The sequence below is a fragment of the Colias croceus genome, chromosome Z (genome assembly GCF_905220415.1).
Source record: "Colias croceus chromosome Z, ilColCroc2.1".
Taxonomy (NCBI): Eukaryota; Metazoa; Arthropoda; class Insecta; order Lepidoptera; family Pieridae; genus Colias; species Colias croceus.
The window spans coordinates 5,147,434-5,166,651 of NC_059568.1; the positions used below are offsets into that span (position 1 = coordinate 5,147,434).

The 19,218-nt window shown below is 31.8% G+C and overlaps 1 protein-coding gene across 2 annotated transcripts in view; it reads left to right on the forward strand.

Moving 5' to 3' along the window:
• Positions 1-19,218, forward strand: part of LOC123705132 (gamma-aminobutyric acid receptor subunit beta-like) — a 61,028-nt gene that overhangs the window by 17,506 nt on the left and 24,304 nt on the right. The gene's annotated exons all lie outside the window — the stretch shown is intronic.

The following is a 19,218-nucleotide window of genomic DNA, read 5'->3' on the forward strand; positions in this document are numbered from 1 at the left end:
AAGAACGCTCTCTCGTTGATTATCTTTCAACTTTGTTAGCTGAAAGTATTACTTCCCATGGATACGTTATGTCGATATACCATATGTGAACATACATTTTCTAAATTACGTAAACACTCTGAAAAAGTCTAAAAATGCTCACTTTAAATACTGTAAAAAAAACGTCTATAAAATTACGCACACAAAATTCGTATCATCATAAAAGAGCGTTAGTAAATATTCGCAAAAATTAAACATTGTAAAGTCTAACTAAACTACAAGGGATTTGTGGATGGGGTTGCAGGATTGCCAACGGCACAACCCCCCTCCCCTCCACCCACAGGGGTCGAACCCCTTACCGCCCCGAGACTGGCGCTTAGCCTAGAACGTATTTATTTCGTTTATTAAGGTTCTCTTTTTATCCACGTTTCGCGGTTCTTTCCTACCGAAGCTTAAAAAATTAAATTGTGAATTCTAATTATTGCTACTGACATGTAACAATACGGGTGATTAACGGAATGGTGCAATTTTCATTCGTATTGTTCAATTAATTACTCTGAAAGTGGCATTACAAAATGTTCTATGCATTCAAATTATTTATTTACTTTGTAAATTTTTAACATTGCTATATAAGTTAAATCAACAATTTTGAAACTTTATACAATACCTACACTCGTATATGATACAACAATTTGTGGATTCGGTGACATCATTCGATTTGTATAAGTAGCTGTAAATAGATTTACATTTGCATTCAATTTTAGCCCAGTTTTACTTCTATGTTCTTTGAAGTAAGTGCGATTATCCTGCACCAAAATTTAGCATCAAAAAGAAAACCCTCTCTATTTACGCGCGTGCGTATTAGATTGCTATACTTTGGATCATTACGTTGCTACAAACACGGCTAAATATTTAAAACCATGTCTGTTTTGAAATTATCAGAATATTTTACTCTATGCTTCAATATGATACATTGTTTCAGATAGAAAAAAATATATTTGTACTCAGAATATTATTCTAATTTAATGTATTTTTATCGTTTAATATGCAAAAAGCCTTATCTTAGATATAATATTTACCAGAAAGTTGAAAGCATTGAAACTGCGGCTATTTTAATTGAATTAATGCATCGCATGCAAGAAATAAGTCATGCATCGCTCGAATAATTATAATATAATATTATTAGATTATAAGAATAGTTTTTGCTCACAGGACCTGCCATGCACTACGACTATTTGCATACACGAACTATAAGCCCAATAGAACACGCGAAACTATACTTTGCGATACAAATAGGGTAGGCCGGGCTTTATTACCTTCGATAGAACATACAAAGGATTGTATTGAAATCACTACATTGTAAAAATCGCTTGCCGCCGTCTCTGTATGATATAAATGAAATGAAATAAATTATTTGCCAGAATTTGTGGTTACAAAGGTTTTACAATATAATATGAGAATTACATCCGCACAATTCGCCAAATTTGTAGATCTTTAGTATAACGTGATAGATTTTTACATACAATTTATTAGGGATTAGACGAAGCGGGTGAAGCCGCAGATCGAAAGCTAGTTTATTATATTATATTTCCAGTCGTTATAGGTACTATTCGTGATTTAACAAGCATGTACCTAGTTGTGTAGAAAGATCGCCGTTCCATAAATAAAAGAATGAGCTGTCTTACGGGTCTCGCGTTAAATATCCGTTGAAAAATGCTGCATCGAACGGAGTTTTATTAAAAAAGTTTATCTACTTATTTAGGAGGGTTGGGCCCTTCCAGACACGATGAGGAGATCTATTTAAATACTGATCATTCATACAGGCGAAATGATTTAAAATATAATATTGTTTGATAGAAAATTAGACATTATTAAATGATAACATGCAACGTTTAAATATGACATAATAATATTAACCTAACTTTAACCACGATTTGGTATAATAAAATTTACCTAAACATATTTTACATTATTCAAAATCTATCTCAACATTTAGATATTAATAGTGTAAGTCGAAACCTTCACAGAATTCATAGACGTATCTACTCCAATGAAACACTATGAATGGGATAGTTTGCTGACTACAGATAAAAAAGAAAAAAGAAAATGAAGTTTCTCCAGTATTTTATCACGTACAGATATTTCATTGAGAGTGGCAGGCATTTGACCGCGTTCCCGCCTGATGCGATTTATTGATTTTTTAACGTCCACTCTGTTTGATGTTTAACAGTGTGTGTGGAAACATTTCTTGAAATACCATTCATCTTTCGGGACGTATTTTAGGTGTATTGTTTAAAAAAAAAGTAACTTTATTTTTTGTACACGTTATTATTTCTCTTTTTTTTTTAGGTTAGGTACTTACTATGCTCTACTTTCACCCGGGTAGGCTTTTTTGTAAGTTGAATTTGAAAATCACTCCATGACACTAAAAACTCTTTAGCCGTTTTTGAGTTATGAGTGGTGTTGGTGTGTTCACTACTCATTCTCAATTTTGACTCTGATTATTTTATACAGAGTGTCCCACTATTGGTATACTAAGCGCGAACAGACTTGTAGTTTAGTTCACTGATCACGTAAAATATCCTGAAAATCCATGTTTTGCTTGGCTAATGTGAGCATTTTGTCTATGAAAACATAATCTTAAACGATAGCTCACGTGCTGGTAGTAAAGTTGGGCGGGTTGCTTGGTATGGGTGTACACTAAACAGTGTACATTATAAAGTTTTAAGAATTGATCTATTTGAAAAAAATGCGTCTGGAATTTTATAAGTAAGTATATTTTTACTTACTCAGCGTATGTAAAACTACAACCTCCTTTGAGCTTAGTATACTAACAGTGGGACACCCTTTATTTAGTCAAGAGACACGGCATATAAAAATGTTCATAAAAATAAAGTGTTAACGTTATCAATCAAACGCGTCCGTAATAATAAATCAGCCCACTTAAAATCAAACCATAAAAGCTAGACAACACTTCATTCAACTCCCAAGTTTTCTAGTAAACACGCACAAATACTATCCGATTGTATACGATATTTGTAGCGATCTATAATTAAACTGTTCTATTTACACCGTGTCTATTTTGTACCTACCTCTTCATAGCTTGAGGCAAACGATCGAGACTTACAACTATGTCGTTATGTAATGTTTAGGGCTTCTCTATACAATCATTTGTGAGGTAAAATGTGTATTGTTAGCCTTAATGGCTATGTGGGTGGTGCTAATACAAGATTGTAGGGATGCGTGAAATACCTATGTAAAAGAGAATATTATATTTTGATGTAATGTACTGGAAATGAAACGACGAAGTGTGAAAATTTGGCGTAATTTGAATGGAAAACTTATCACGTATAAATTTTTCATTCACACCTAAAGCACGTTCTTCTGAATAATCTGGTTTTACTATAGAATTTATTCTACGTAAATTCGAATTCGCATTTACAAACGTTGCCAATATGTTGTGCATTGAATGTTAGATATTGGCTTACATGGAGATGGTATTAGAATCCGATATTACAAGGCAGAAGGCTTGTAGCGGTTTATACTAAGCCTTCTGTGTTCAACCGAGCTATGAAATACTAACAGTTATCTGGCTTGTTTATAGCAAACCTGTTCAGGAACTTTATAGCACAAACTTTTTCCTTCAATATTGTGATTGTGCTCTTGAAGTTTTACCCCGGGAACTTTCTGAGTAAAGAAAGGACTTGTATTTAAGTTGTCTTTATAAGTAGCTGAAGGGAAATTGAAGGAATATTTTTTGTGAATAATTTAACTTATTGTAATATTGCTCACTTTTTTTGTTTTGCGTTGGAAATTGGTTTTGAATTAATATTTATTTAATATTCTATAATAGCTGATGTATATCTCAATTTTTGGACCGTACAATAAAGTAGCAAGTAAATTCTTAAGCATTAATTACCGTTTTCAATGAAAGATTTTATAATATATTTTTCCAATATCTAAATTTAGATTATAAAAACTGACAAAAGGCTTCTATAAATAGACGTTATAGACTGAATAAACTATCATTCAATGCACGGGATGTGTATCATACAATTACAATAAGCATTTTGCATATCAGGATTCAGGAATATTAAACCGAACAACCGATTTAATATCATAAAGCTCAACAATTCAATAGTTTTAAAAAGGCTTTGTTATAAAATCCGTGTTTGTTCATACGAGATTTAATAAACATTAAATGGAATATGTTGAATGTATTTTATTTACAATCCGCTTTATCGTGTAACTGATTCTCGAAATAAAAATCATTCCATGCAACACTCATGTGCGTTTCGACAGAAAATTCCCAATAATTAAGAGGTTTAATTTTTTACATTTGCGAATGTACGATGATTTTTGGTATAAATTGGAGTGCAAAAAATTCGTTCCACCGGTGCTCTGCTTTGTGCAATTTAAAAGGATTCCAATGAGGACGGATAAAATGAACGCAATAAAACCACGATAGCAGTTTCGAGTCTTTTTGTAGAAACATTAACGAGTATATAACGAACCACAGAAAGATTAATGATTTTGCCTATAATATATTCAATAAATATTTTGGCAATACAATAAAGGCCATTATATGAATCACAACACAAGCAATGACAAGTGAAATCAAACAACAACATTTTTAGTTAAAAAATAAAGAATACAATTTTCTTATTTTCTTTATAAAATCGTAACTGTTATTTCCCACACTCATAAAGGAAATCAACAATAGTTTTGTGATGGTAATGTCATGTCATTTGCATATGAAAAGTAACAATAATGCATGGACTCGTTTTGCCATTCTGTTACTATAACCAATCCTACTATAATTTGCTTGCATATTTCAAGCAGATTTCTTCATTTCCCTACTTGAGCGATATTCGCAAACTTTATGCATTTATAAAGACTGCCAGTGAATTGTTGGCTCGATTCGATACTTTATTGTCATGAAATGTTGCATAATATTTTTGAATTCGATTACCAAACATTTTATCGGGATAATATTATACTATTTTAAGATGTGAGAGGAATCTTGAGATGCATGATGATGAATATATCTAATATGAAATAACTTTATTTTTATATTAAACTAGCTTTCGGCCCGCCGCTTCGCCCGCGCAGTCAAAGAAAAACCCGCATAGTTCCCGTTCCCATGGTAAAATGTCCTTTTCTCGGGTATAAAAATATCTCTATACCAAATTTCATGCAAATTGGTTCAGTAGTTAAGGCGTGATTGAGTAACAGACAGACTGAGTTACTTTCGCATTTATCATTAAATTATAGAAATATCTCACATTGTTAAAAGAAAATACATTTTAACGTCATAACATAAAAATAGTTGAAAGCGTTTTAATGCAGCTTCATTTATAATGAACCTCTATAAAGCGTAACTTAGAAAATGTTTCCATAAAATTATGATTTTAATACAATATTTATAAAATTCTCATATATTAAAAAAAAACCTTTTAAAACATTATTCATCCTCATTATTCACATTAATGCTTGAGAGCGTTTTAATCTGTGCTTTTAAAGGCTCTTTGTAAGCCACTAATGAGCTATAAAAAGCCGATCAATAGGTTTATAGTATAATTTATATTGCAGATATACCGGGAACTAATTAGATACATATTCCGAGATTAAACTGGTTATATTCAGTTAATTAAACGATATTTTGTCACGGTAACTGGGAGAATAGTCTGTAATAACAAAGAACAAGTTTGTATTTATACTTTCTTTGTGGTTATGGCTTACACGTTTTAATTAGAGGTTAGAAAGAAAGGCTTCTTTTAACAAAGGAATCTAAGGTGATCTTGAAAGTCTCAATAGCACAATAGTTTTGTGGACAGTATTGATTAGAAACTGCCTTTCTTCAAAGTATTGACAATATAAATACTACCTAGACGTTGTATAAAGTCTACTTTTTTTTTAAATTAACATTAAAAATAATCTGAATTTCAAGAAAAAAATCTCCTTAAAACTATGGGCATAAACACAACAGACAACGCCTTTTAAATAATATAACTAAATCACGTTTTCTCTACTTATGAACCATCCTCGAACTTCAAGGAATATTATAAAAAAAGAATTAACGAAATCGGTTAAGCCGTTCTCAAGTTATGCGCTTACCAACACATTTTGGTGTTCATTTTATATATAAGAAGATTATGTATCTTATTTATTTATTAACACTTTAATAATATACGTTACAGGGATATTATAATTAACTTCTATAAAAATATTATTGAGACATTGTGTCTGTTGCCCCAAGTAATTTAACGAATGATTACAATATACATAACGTATTATTATGTTGTACGTGTCCCAATTAATTTTGAAATTGTCTCCATTTTGCGTATATTCATAATTAATATTGTAGCAAATTCAGATTATTTGTGTATGACGTAATATAAACATAGTATACACGAACAGCCTACGGCATACAATGAGTAGCGATGTTATTACAATATTGTAGATGAAATCTAAATATGTATCCAATTTAATCTGAAGCGTAATTAATTTTAAACTTTAATATTTTGAGCTTCAAAATATATTCATTAGATATTATTAAATACAAGTATAACAAGTCAAATACAAGATATAGAATGACGAAATTCAAACTCCAAACTCAATAAGACTTCTTGGCAAAGAACTTCTGAGTCGTCATAGCAGTTTTACCATTGATAACCAAGAGAATTAATAAATTACTTCATTCATCACGCTAGCTACCAAAATCAATATTCAAACCTCGTATTCAGATTAAAGGATTAGTATACGTCCATGCTATGCAAAAGCAGTATTTAATTTAAAATAAGAGGCTTGTTGAATATTCACTCATTAAAAGTTTCAATGATTTAATGACAAATTTAAATATACCCGGGTGTAACTGAAAAGCTACCTTATTTATATTATTATATAGCCTAATGTTCAACAACCGTACTACAGTATCATAGATAATATACTACGGTACGTTCATTTCCCGGCGAGGGGCAGCGACGATCGATGAAAACAATTTGCGCTACGGTTTTGCCGCGTGCCAAAATTGTCTTTATTTAACGCAATAATACTATCTTATTATGGCGTATGTTATACTGCTAATATTGTGTAGATACATAAAAGTTTTTGATAGAATATTTGATATAAATTCACGCAGAGCTTACAATGTTGTGTATTTAGTAATATAGGTTGTAGATTAGCATCATATTAGCACATAGGCTAAAAGATAGGTATGGTAAATTAGCCGAAACCAAGCGACCAAAGACAAGGGATGAATCTTGTAGATATGATACATATACCTACCTACATACATTTCTAAATCATTTTTCAATGCAATTCTACAGTATAGTTTAAAAATGTGGTTGCACTATGTACCCTCTATACAATTAAAATATTAGTTCGAATATTACACATTAAAACACGCCTTTGCCTTATTCACTCGCTGGAGAGTTAAAACGAAAAGTCACTACAACTATTTACGTAAAACATTAATTTACGTGGCACAGAGCAACGTTAAAATGGCCTCTGTAATAACACCTCGAGCTTTAAATGTATTTCTAGTCTTGTTTCGCAACGGTGAAATAAAACCAGAAATACATTTAAAACTAGAGGTAATTTTTAAATTGACCTTACAACTTGAGCGCTGTCAACATATTTTTATTATGGTAAGTGGTTTGTAGAACTCTCTAGACAATGCATTTTCTGTAGTTGAAGTCGGGTTAATAGATTTTTTTAAAAATCACATTCTTCTTTTTATTATTTTTGCAATGAAACTTCCTTAAGCACGTAGAGAGTAAAATTTCAAGGTCGCATCATGGCAATAGCGTCACGTCATGGAGTAAGGCGACAATTTTGGTATCTTTGAATCTTGCTAAAGAAGTTTCTAACGCGTGTGCTCGGCGTACACGCTCTTTTTTATGGTAATGAAGATTTACGATTTAGACTTATGTTTTTAAAAATACGTTTACAAATAACGGATAAACTAAATAAATAAATAAAAGATAACAATAAAAAGCTCGTCGAAATAGGAACGTTGGTAAACCGGCTGTATAGTGTATGTCCAATAACAGAACTCTAACAATTTCAATGTTCAATTTAACATCGACACACATAATATATTGTTGACGTATTTGTATTGCACGTTTTAAAAGGACAAGCTTTTTATTCGAATTCTATGCGATTCCAAAATAATTTTAGTCTACATTTTCGCTTCCTGCGTTTGCAACTGAATTGTTTTATGTTTCGTTATTTTTAAAATAAAATTAGAATATTCATTTATATGAGGACTGCTTTTCAATTCTAAGAAATTCGTCAAGTATTCTATTATGAGCATCAACTTTGAAATAGTTTTTAACAAAAAAAAAAAACATTTCAAAGATGAGCTAATTGCTGGTAACATTTACCGATGAAATAATATTTATATATATCTATATGATTCGGTAATATTATGGTTAAGATTCAACCACGAATTGACAAATTGATCACAAATGTCACAGTAGTTGTAACATTCCATTCATAGTTTCAAGTAGTGTTATTTTTAAAGAAATAAAGATATTAAATTGCAAGCTGTGCATCAAATCAGATAAAACGTCAGTTATATTCAAACTTGAACATTCTACGAAGTTCAGATTCCAGGGACCGAATGCAAACTATCTTTGAAGCAACGTATTGGTGAATACGATGATAAAATCTAATGTCTCTATGTGGCAGGACACCAAAGGCTGGTCAGAAAATCGATTTGTCTGTACAGAAAATCGATGAGTGAAACATATGAATAAAGCCGCATATACTATTATAAGGGGACACTCATTCACTTATTCCACTGGAATAACAATAATTAATATAGTAAAAAAACGCATTGTATTGTCACTGATTTTTGATAAGTGTTCAAGGTTTTTTTTTTAAATGAGAGAGGAAGCAACAGAGCAGACGCGACGCCTAGGCCTGATGGTAAGCGGTCAGCGTCGCCCATAAGCACCCACAACGCCAGGCACATTGGGAGTGTAGGTACGTTTAAAGTTTTCAAAATAGTGTCTAAAGGTTACTAACATACAAACATGCCAGTGAAGCTAATAGAAGCTTGTTAAAAAACATGTGTTATTTAAACTAAATACTTTTTAAGAATCTATTAGTATAGAAAAGAGACGATTTTAGAATCCAGAATTGCCTCCGTTGTTTAATAACGTACATTCATCGAGCGCTTAGGCAAAGAGTAAAATTGGACACGAAAAGCATACGATTAAACTGGCGCCATTTCATCGCTCCTATATTTTAAAGTTGCAAAGAGTTAGGTGTTAGATATAGGTATATCGTTTCATAAAGTGATTGGACACTTAGAAAAAGACACTTATTATAATCAGTAGTTAGGCTTAATATAACAAACCACCTTTACAACTACAATCCAACTTTGACCATACATAAAGTAGGTACACATACACAATATGCATCTACAGAGTGCAATAACTCAAAAGCACGCTCAAAGGTGACGAGAAACTAACAAAAAACATCCCCATTTCCAATACAGGTATCACCTTCAAATTTGTGTTCACGGCTGCAACGGTCCTTTGTTTAATATGAAAAATTTTAGCAAATTGAAATAAAAGCAAGAAGGTTCGTGGCGGGGACGCCCGACTGTCGATAAACAAAAAATATGACATCGCACTTTTATACAGGTGTGATAATGCCTCTAGGGTGAACGTGGAGCGGTTATCGGAAATATTCCCGCCTCTGTAAGTGAAATACATAACAGCAATAGCATGTAGCTATTTCGAGGCTTTTTCCATACAAGAGCAATTACGTATAATTGTTGAAATGATATCGCGTTATCTATCAAACTGTTTGTATACTACCTTATATTTTAAAGTGCCTGTGTATGTTAAACACAATGCAATAAAACCATTTGATTGTATTAAATCTCGTGCGGTTAGCCTTTGTGAATAAAATTCCATTAAACTCAGAACTGACAGAAATATGAACAAAAAATCCACACTAAAAATTCCATTTATATTTTTGTGCCGCCAAACGAAACGCTATTAATTAATAAAAATAACAATCATTGAGCCTCACATTCTTTGTTACCGAATATTTGGTAAACGAATTCATACAATTGAAATGGAAGTAAAAATAATCCTATAGTACTGACAGTTCAATGTACGAAAAATATTATTTTTACCAATAATTTGAATCGACTATCATTAAGGTTCAACATAAATTATCTGATATTTTAAGTAACACCGTATCGGATCAATACATTGTATCTAAATCTAAATAAATTATTGACAGATGTTCAATGATGTTAATTCTGATGTTAAACCAAAATACTTACTACAATCTATTAAAAATATATGGCGCGAGTATTCGAACAATATCAATTCTAATAAGCCCTTCTTTTTTCAAAAATTACTGGCAAGTATTTTCATCAAACAGTAGATACTTAATACTACCCTGGTAGGATATTAACTGTATTCATTTCGTTATTTTATCACCCACGAAGTTAAATGATAAAATTGACCAAAATAATTTTCTCATTTTATACAATAGATATGAATGAGAGATTGTTCTAAATTCCTTTTCAATTAGAACAACTGGTATAAGCTCTTTTCATAAGGTAGTTAATAAAGTCAACACTAAAATGTACAGGCGTAATAGGATCAAAATTGCATTGTAACAGTGCTTAAAATGTAATAATTTATTATGAGCGTGCTTTAATTCATTATAAAGTACTGGTTCTAAACTGCCACGCTTCATTGTGGCACATGTCACAATATTCTTGCATGAGAAATGACCAAAAAGGAAAATTATTATCATAGAAGGTAGGTAAGTACTAAGTCGTACGGAATGCTAGTTCAATCGATCGTAATGTATGTAGGGAAGTGGGAACGCTTAACGATTTTCCATATTATTAGCATTTTACTTCTAATCATATTATATTTATATAAAGTAAAATCTTCACACAAGCGAAAGCTTAGTGGGATCAGATCATGCCGTGTGAGAAAATTGTCCAGAAATATTTATTTATTTAAAATAATATTAATTTCGATGAACATTCATTATTTAGTTATATCTATGGTTAACTAGCTTTCTGTCCGCGGACTCGCCCGCGTTTTCAAAGAAATCCCGCATAGTTCCCGTTTTCTATTTCCGAGATAAAACCTATGCTATGTCCTTTCTCGAGTATCAAAATATCTCTATACCAAATTTCATGCAAATTGGTTCAGTAGTTAAGGCGTGATTGAGTAACACACATACAGACAGAGTTACTTTCGCATCTATAATATTAGTATGGATATATACCGGTTTTTACGTCAGAATTCCTAAATAGATACGTTAAAAAACTACTCAAATTAGCAGAAAATTCAAAAGAAAAAATGAACACGATAAACTGCAATGTTTTATCGCAAAATTCATACATATTGACACAGAAAACATTAAAAGAATAACGTTCTGCATAATTTATGGTCGTAGTATGCAAGGTCTTAGAAAATTGCTGTTGTTTCTGCGCCAAACGCAAAACGGTAATTTGTAATATATTTTTTTATTCCATGAAAATAATTGCACGAATTTACAATTCAAATTGTGGACAATTATTTTGATTCCACTTAATTGTCGGCACATGAGCGTTCACACAGCTATCTGACGTAGAACAATATACCAGCTGCATAAAATTACAGATTTGCTATAAAACCATTGTTTTTGAATACAATCTATTATACAATAGGTCTATTTTTCCTGTATCCAATTTATTGTGAGCTATATTGATTCGGGAATTAAACTTGAATAAAATTCACTGGTCAAACGACGTAAACTATACCATGTATAGGTATTAGACCAGCTTTGCGCCCGCGACTTCGACCGCGTTTTTAAAGAAAAACCGGCATAGTTACATTCCCGTAGAATTTCCGGGATAAAACTATGTGTAAGTGTTAATCCAAGAAACTCTGTATGTACCATATTATGTGTGCTGAATTTTAATGCAATCGGTTCAGTAGTTATATTTATATTACTTTATATAAATTTGCACGAAAGAGTAAGAAACATACATAAGAAACAAACATCCACCCTCACAAACTTCAAAATCACGCTTTAAATCCGTTTTAACGTTTAACCGGTTTATCTTTAGGTATAAAAGCCATTTAAGGCCACTTCAGGTCTCCACTGGAGGTCTGGTGACAATAGGTCGCTCTCAATCATACGCTCAAGGACTACTTAAGTACAATGAAAAGCGGCGAAAAATTAAGGTAGAATTATGTAGGTAATACGAATATAATATGTTTTCTGAGTTAGGCGAGATGTTTTCGTTAATATTTATGATTTATTTATTATGAGCCATGGCTGTCCCACTGCTGGGCAAGGGCCTCTCTTCCCTCAATCCATTCCTCCCTATTTGGAGCCCTTCGTTAATAGCTAAGGTTTAAAATAGGGTTCTTATTAGTGAGGTTGTTATTATATGTTTCATGGTAATTGGTATCAGTTATATACCAGGGAAAATGGAATCTAAATGAGTCTAGGAATTTTGGAGGAAACAGAGGCAGATTAACAAACAAAATACCATATAATCATATTTTCAGAGAAAGTTAAATCTAAATGAGTTCAGAAATATAATATTATTTCAAATACTTTTGTGATAACATTTTCTAAAATGTTGATTTTAACGTTACATTACTTATTTTTCGATTTGTAGTCTCTGATTCAATATTAGATTTATTTTACCATGAAAAATAGAGTTATTTTCCGATTCAATGCTTATTTGGCTTCAGCGTCTTCCTATGTTATAAAATGCGTTCTAAGTACTAAGAAATTCTCCGTAAAACTACTCGATACAGCGGTGCAACAATATCAAAAGGGATTGAATAGATTTAAGATATAATGGAAAACTATTGAAGAGTTTCACGGAATATATATTTTCTCGTTGCTTCCACCGATATGTGAAATGCGCGTTCTCGGAAGGAAAATCTTGACTTTTATCCCGTTTGATATATCGAAATGTAGGTATACTTTACCGGGGCACTTCTGCTATTTTCAACAAGGACGCTATAGTCTTTGTTTCGAATAACGCAGGTATTGTATTTACTTTATAGAGCGGGCTACAAGCAATCGGATTAAACTATTGTTGGCAGAGCTTTTGTTTTCGGAAGGAATTGTATGACGCCCACAGCCACAGGTTTCCGATGTTATAACAATAACTTTGAATGTGCGATGACGTCACATTAGCCTTGGTTTTATGTGCTTTCTTCCCATTGTTTGGACGTCATCATACGTCCTGTGATCTAATTTCTAATATTATCCAGGTCTATTTTTAGTTTGTGAACGATCTGTCCTATATGATTACATATTATGAAGTTAATAAGGCATACGAAAGAGCCTAAGATATAAAACGTGGAAGTATTAATGAATGTTAACTATTATCAAAACTTAAATGGTCTTCAATCGTGGCATACAATACACAATTTGGAAACTTCCAAAAACAATAAGCCTATACGTTCACATTACATAAAAACATAATCATTATTATGTTCTCATAATAATGACTATCCATCAACGACAAAGGACATAGCCAAACCAAAAACACTTTGTGCCACACAATTTTGATACGTATTCGCAGTCGATCGATTACTTGCTCGTATACGAGTGTTTGGCCAACATCGCTAGAGAGGTTGACGATGTTAGTACAATTGAAAGAAAGATTGATCGCTTTTGAACGTTATTCCTCTATCAGATGATATAGAACTTATAATAATAGAAGATTGGAAAAAAAAACTTTTTTTTACCTAACTACAGTTATTTTATTACCTGCTCGAATGAATTGTTCAATAGCGAAAGCGTTTTGATTCGTATGAACCTTTCTCAAAATTTCTCAAAAATTTACACCCTAGATTATGCTGAATGGATTAATGGAGATATTGCAATTGTAATGAACAAAGCCTCATACTATTTGACTTATTAACTTCCATCTGTGCTACCATTCAGGCAATTTTTAGTGAAACCCAATAGGTTTGTAGAATGTAGGTTCTAGAGATTTCATGATTTATTGACTGAAACATTTCTCCAATTTATTACATAATATGCATATATAGGTATCGTATTTCATACTCTTATAACCAACACGTATAGAAATAGTTAGTCATTCGACAAAATATTATGTAGAACAAGAGAAATTGACAAAACATTTCATTTCGTAGTTTTCGCGAAACATTCGGATTGTAAACAACTTGTTATACGAAATAGGTTATTTCCGATACTCGTAAACGAAATTTAGATAGAAGTATGGTGACTCGGTGTTTCTTTGATTACCTCTGTGTATTCTGCCTTTATATCTTTTTCAAGGTATGACAGTATTATTTGGAATCATCTCTTTTGTTTGGTTTAGCTTTTAGGGTGATTAGAATATTTCGGTATTGCTTGTCATCAAACTCAAACATTTATTTATTCAAATAGACTTCTTCGAGAAGCACTTTTGAAACGTCATATTTTTAACATTTACCACCGATTCGGAAAGCAGCCAACCATCATTAATTGGATCTATAATTTTTCACATTCGTTTCATAAATGTTTGGAAGTAGGTAAGTTCAATGTCAATAAGGTTCAAAATTACATTAAAACATCTAGAATTTATATTTTTCGTAATGATGCTATATTTGGTTTATAAAAGCATACCTAATATTATTAAATCGATTTGTTTGTGTATTTGGTTCACATTATGTTAATATTAATATAATTCCATAAGTTTATACAATATGTATGAAATTGTATCTAGTCTTTCACAAAAGCGTACTACGAATATGGCTAAAACTTATTCAAATACATTGCGATTTTTATTTTATACGTGACTATAATCCGGAAACCTTATAAAGGAAATCGCAAGCTTCTCAATGATATAGCTATCTATACAACAGCGGCATTTCTCTTGCGATGTGGGTGCGGTCAATATTGTAGAGAACAAGTTAATTCAAACGGTAATTTTAAAACCATAAGGTTTGCTGATATAAAGTAAAATAAGCGCTCGTCGTAGAGTTGCATTTTTATTTTCAACTAGCGGTCCGCCCAGGCTTCGCCCGTGGTACATATTTAAGTTTTCTCTACATAAGAACCATCCTCGTACTTCAAGGAATATAATAAAAAAAGAATTAATGAAATCGGTTCAGCCGTTCTCAAGTTATGCGCTTACCAACACATTTTGGGATTCATTTTTATATTATAGAATATTGCTAAAATAATTTTTCGTTCCACAACTTAGCTATGTCATTATTCATCTGCACCAAGCACCATTATTAAATTGTTTTCATTAGCAAAATCTTCGAGTACATACATTAAAATACTATTTGTTTAAAATTCCCAAGTCAACACACGACCTCAAACTAAAAATTCATTAAACGCAAGACCCTCCCATACGTTAGTAACTTTCAAGTTCGCATTACGACGATCAATACTAACCAACGTTAAAACGTATCACGCAAAGTAGCTCACGAAAACATCATTTATAATATCCTACTCGACTAGACCTTTAATATAAATGAAGAAGCGCCATGTCTCTATCTTATATTCACCTTAGTGAAATAGCAAACGCCGAACGAGAAAGATGGTCGTTCGAGAAGGACTACCAAATTTTGGGCCTACGTATACAGTGTCATGCGCGGTTTGGGCCGGGCGAATCTATTTTTAGATCGCTCAAAAAGCGGCCGCCTTACATTTTTAATAAAAGCATTTTGTAGGTAAACTACCCGTACATTTTGTATTGCGTTTGGAACACGTTTAGTATGATGTGTTAATTTTTAATGTAACTAGGCGATGAAATAACAAATCAGCTACGAAATACATTTTGCCAAAACCCTACTTGAGTATAATCTTAGAGGTGGCTACTATTTGATTTGTATTCAATTATATTCTGAAAAAGCTGAATATTAAATCTACACAAAAAAGAACACCTAAACCTATTCTAATTAATTATGAACGTAATAATTTAAATATGATGTTCTTAACTTTTTCCTCTCACGTTTAAACTTTATCGCCAATCATCAAACAAAACGTATAAAACCGTACAAAAAATACCTTAAAACTATCCAGCGCCAGACTATGGGCGTTTGAGAGTCCATTAAATAAACGAAAGCAATGTAGACGGAGCTAAAAAACAAGTGAGCTGCAATTCGGTTTGAGGCTTCGGAACTTGCGTGTAAAAAATCACAATCCAAGCAGAATTTTTACTGCTCGTTTCAGCACTTTATTTGACTACTCCAAATCGAATATTCGAAAGCTAGTGAATTGCAATTTGTAACTTTAACAGCTATCCTTTTTGTGATCTCGTTTTATAAGACGTAGAAGATGGAGATTAAACGCTCGCAAATTCACACATCAATGAATCTTTAGAACGAAGTTACATAGAAAAGATGAACAGAAAAATCGCGACGAGTACTCGCGTGAAAACGCATTTGATATTTGAATGAGCATTTCTGTTAAATGATGCATGTATGGAAGAGCCTTAGCGTGAACTTTACAGTTAGTTTCACACTTTCAATGTCGAAATATGCAGCGAAAATTACTGGCCCCTTGCATGTCTATGCTACGTTTAGTTACCTTTCTTCGAGGAACTTTTAATTAAACTTCGTGTATATTTCAATAACAACAAAGTAGAAGTAAAATTGCATGTATATCTGGAAGTTTGTTAGTTTTGTGCGCCTTGAAACAGTTAAGTTCGGTGTTCATGTTAATTCGATGCTAATGAGCAATTGCTGGCACAAAATGTACAAATTGTTCTGCATAGCATTACGATACTTAGTTTGAGCAAGTACATTAATAATAATAACAAAATGAAATTGTTGGTAATAAAAGATAATTCTATTGAAAATGTGAGATATCTAAATTGTCACAAATTGAATACTCGTAGCAAAGAACCAATGTATTTGAAGTCGGATTACGTTCTGTTATTTCTAAAATAGATTCGAACGGTTTGGAAGATTCTTGTTTCTTTTAAATCAAAGGCATTTGTGTATTACTTTTAAATAAAAGCATTCACAGCCGATAAGCCGATTGACTCGGGTTCAAAGGGAAAGTTGCGATGGAAAATGTTGTCTCCAAATACAACTCTTCAGGTTAACAAATAATATTCTGAATATTACAAAGTTATGAACAGAGGCAATTTGCGCGACATTTTCTAGACCATTCTCCGAGTTGAGCATTCCGTGTTTTTAATATTGTTGTACGAAATGTTCCTCATTTATTTCTTTTCAAACTGGTGAATGTGTCCCACAATGTACTATTTCTCCGGAATCCCACAAACATTATAAATGTGCTTGTTCACAATACGCAAAACTAAATTAATTTTGTATGTCACTGAGTGGCTTAAAGTCCTTGTGGCTCATATAAAAGGTAAGGTATAGAAACAAGAACGACGTAAGATTATAAGATGGGAGGAATATAAAGGATTGAAAGACGTCGTATTTTTATTGAGTTTAATTTTATACATGTAAGATACTTTGTATGGAAGCACGAAGTTTGTGACTTTCAATACGATTCTAAGATTTGTAAGCATTTCACGGTGGATACCTTATAAAATGGAAATATTTATTTCTTCAGAATATTTCACGTGTCGTTACCTACATGCTTTGAAAATAAGATTTCTTTTCTTGGTTTTGGATAGAAATATTTATAAATGGATAAATATGATATAAAAATGTTAACCATATTTTAGTTTTAGAGAGAACTTATATTTTTATGTGAGTACGTTGTTATTGTAAGTTTATTGTGTTGGGAATTCAATATTTAATAAATTAATCTTGCATTAGTGTTAGTTGGTAGTAAGTCGTAAAGATAATTTTAATTTTTACGGAACTGCAAAAAGACCTACATTTTAAAATAAAAACCTAACATAAAAACAAAAATAACAACGCTGTTCCTAATTTATAGAGCTCTTGTGAATTTTGTGACTGTAACAATGCTCCGAAACGTAAAAAAATAATAATTGGTTGTTGAAAATAAGAGATATCATGTCTATTTAGCTGCGTTTTTTATACTTCAAATACGTGTACAGTTTACCTTTAACTATAGTCATCCATACTAATATTATAGATGAGAAAGTAACTCTGTCTGCCTGTCTATTACTCAATCACGCCTAAACTACTGAACCAATTTTCATGAAATTTGGTATGGAGATATTTTGATACCCGAGAAAGGACATAGGCTACTTTTTATACCGGGAAAATGACGCAATCCCGGAAATTCCACGGGAACGGGAACTGTGCGGGTTTTTGACTGCGCGGGCGAAGCCGCGGGCGGAAACCTAGTTTTAAATAAGTTTACCACAATTATTTTTAATACGAACATACTATTCAAATCATAGGTATTTTATGATTTATTAAAATTACCGCTCCAAATTCCATCCTATATTTCGCATCAGTATACAAACATATTGCAATGACCATTAATAAATTATAGTATCATTTACGGATTGATGATTTTAATTAAAATTTATAGCAAACATAATATTTACTTTAGTCCTATTGGTTTGAACAGTATCTATCTAGTTGATTATTAAAATACTATTCATGATATTCCAATTAATATGGCTATAACGGGCGATGTATTTTGCTGCGTTGTTTTTAGTTTGGACTTTGGAGTAATAATAAACTGTTCTTGTTTGTATTATTTAACTTTGATTCATCGGTTTTAAATGATGAATATCTTTATAATTATTATATATTTTTCTTCCAGTTTACTGCCAATATATTATTAACTAATTCAAACTTAAACATTTATTTATTCAATTAGACTTCTTCGCGAAGCACTTCTTATGAATCATCATAACAGTTTTTACATTTAACACCGATAAATAATCACAAACTAATCAGTTCAATTTATGCCATTCATAGTTATGTAGTTACTGAAAATTATGATTGTTTATTATGTCAATACCAACACATGCCAAGCACCCAATCAATCTAATTGAAAGAAAATGAATAATAAATAAACAAACAATTTTTAAAATAAACAATTTTTCGATACGTTTGATATAAAGCTTTAAAAGTTTAAACCATTCTTTAGAAAATTCGCAACAATGAGCTTTGTATATTTTGGCGGTATTGATCTTATGCGTGTATTTCAACGCGGGGAGTTTGGTGCAAGAGAAAGTAGCCCTTATTGACACAATCGTACAAATTATCTGCGAAATTTTTTTCTCATAGATAATAATAGAATATCGTCTTGTATTCTGTTAATTTATAAGTGTCACAATATAGGGGTTTTCATATATTATATTTAGTAAAATGT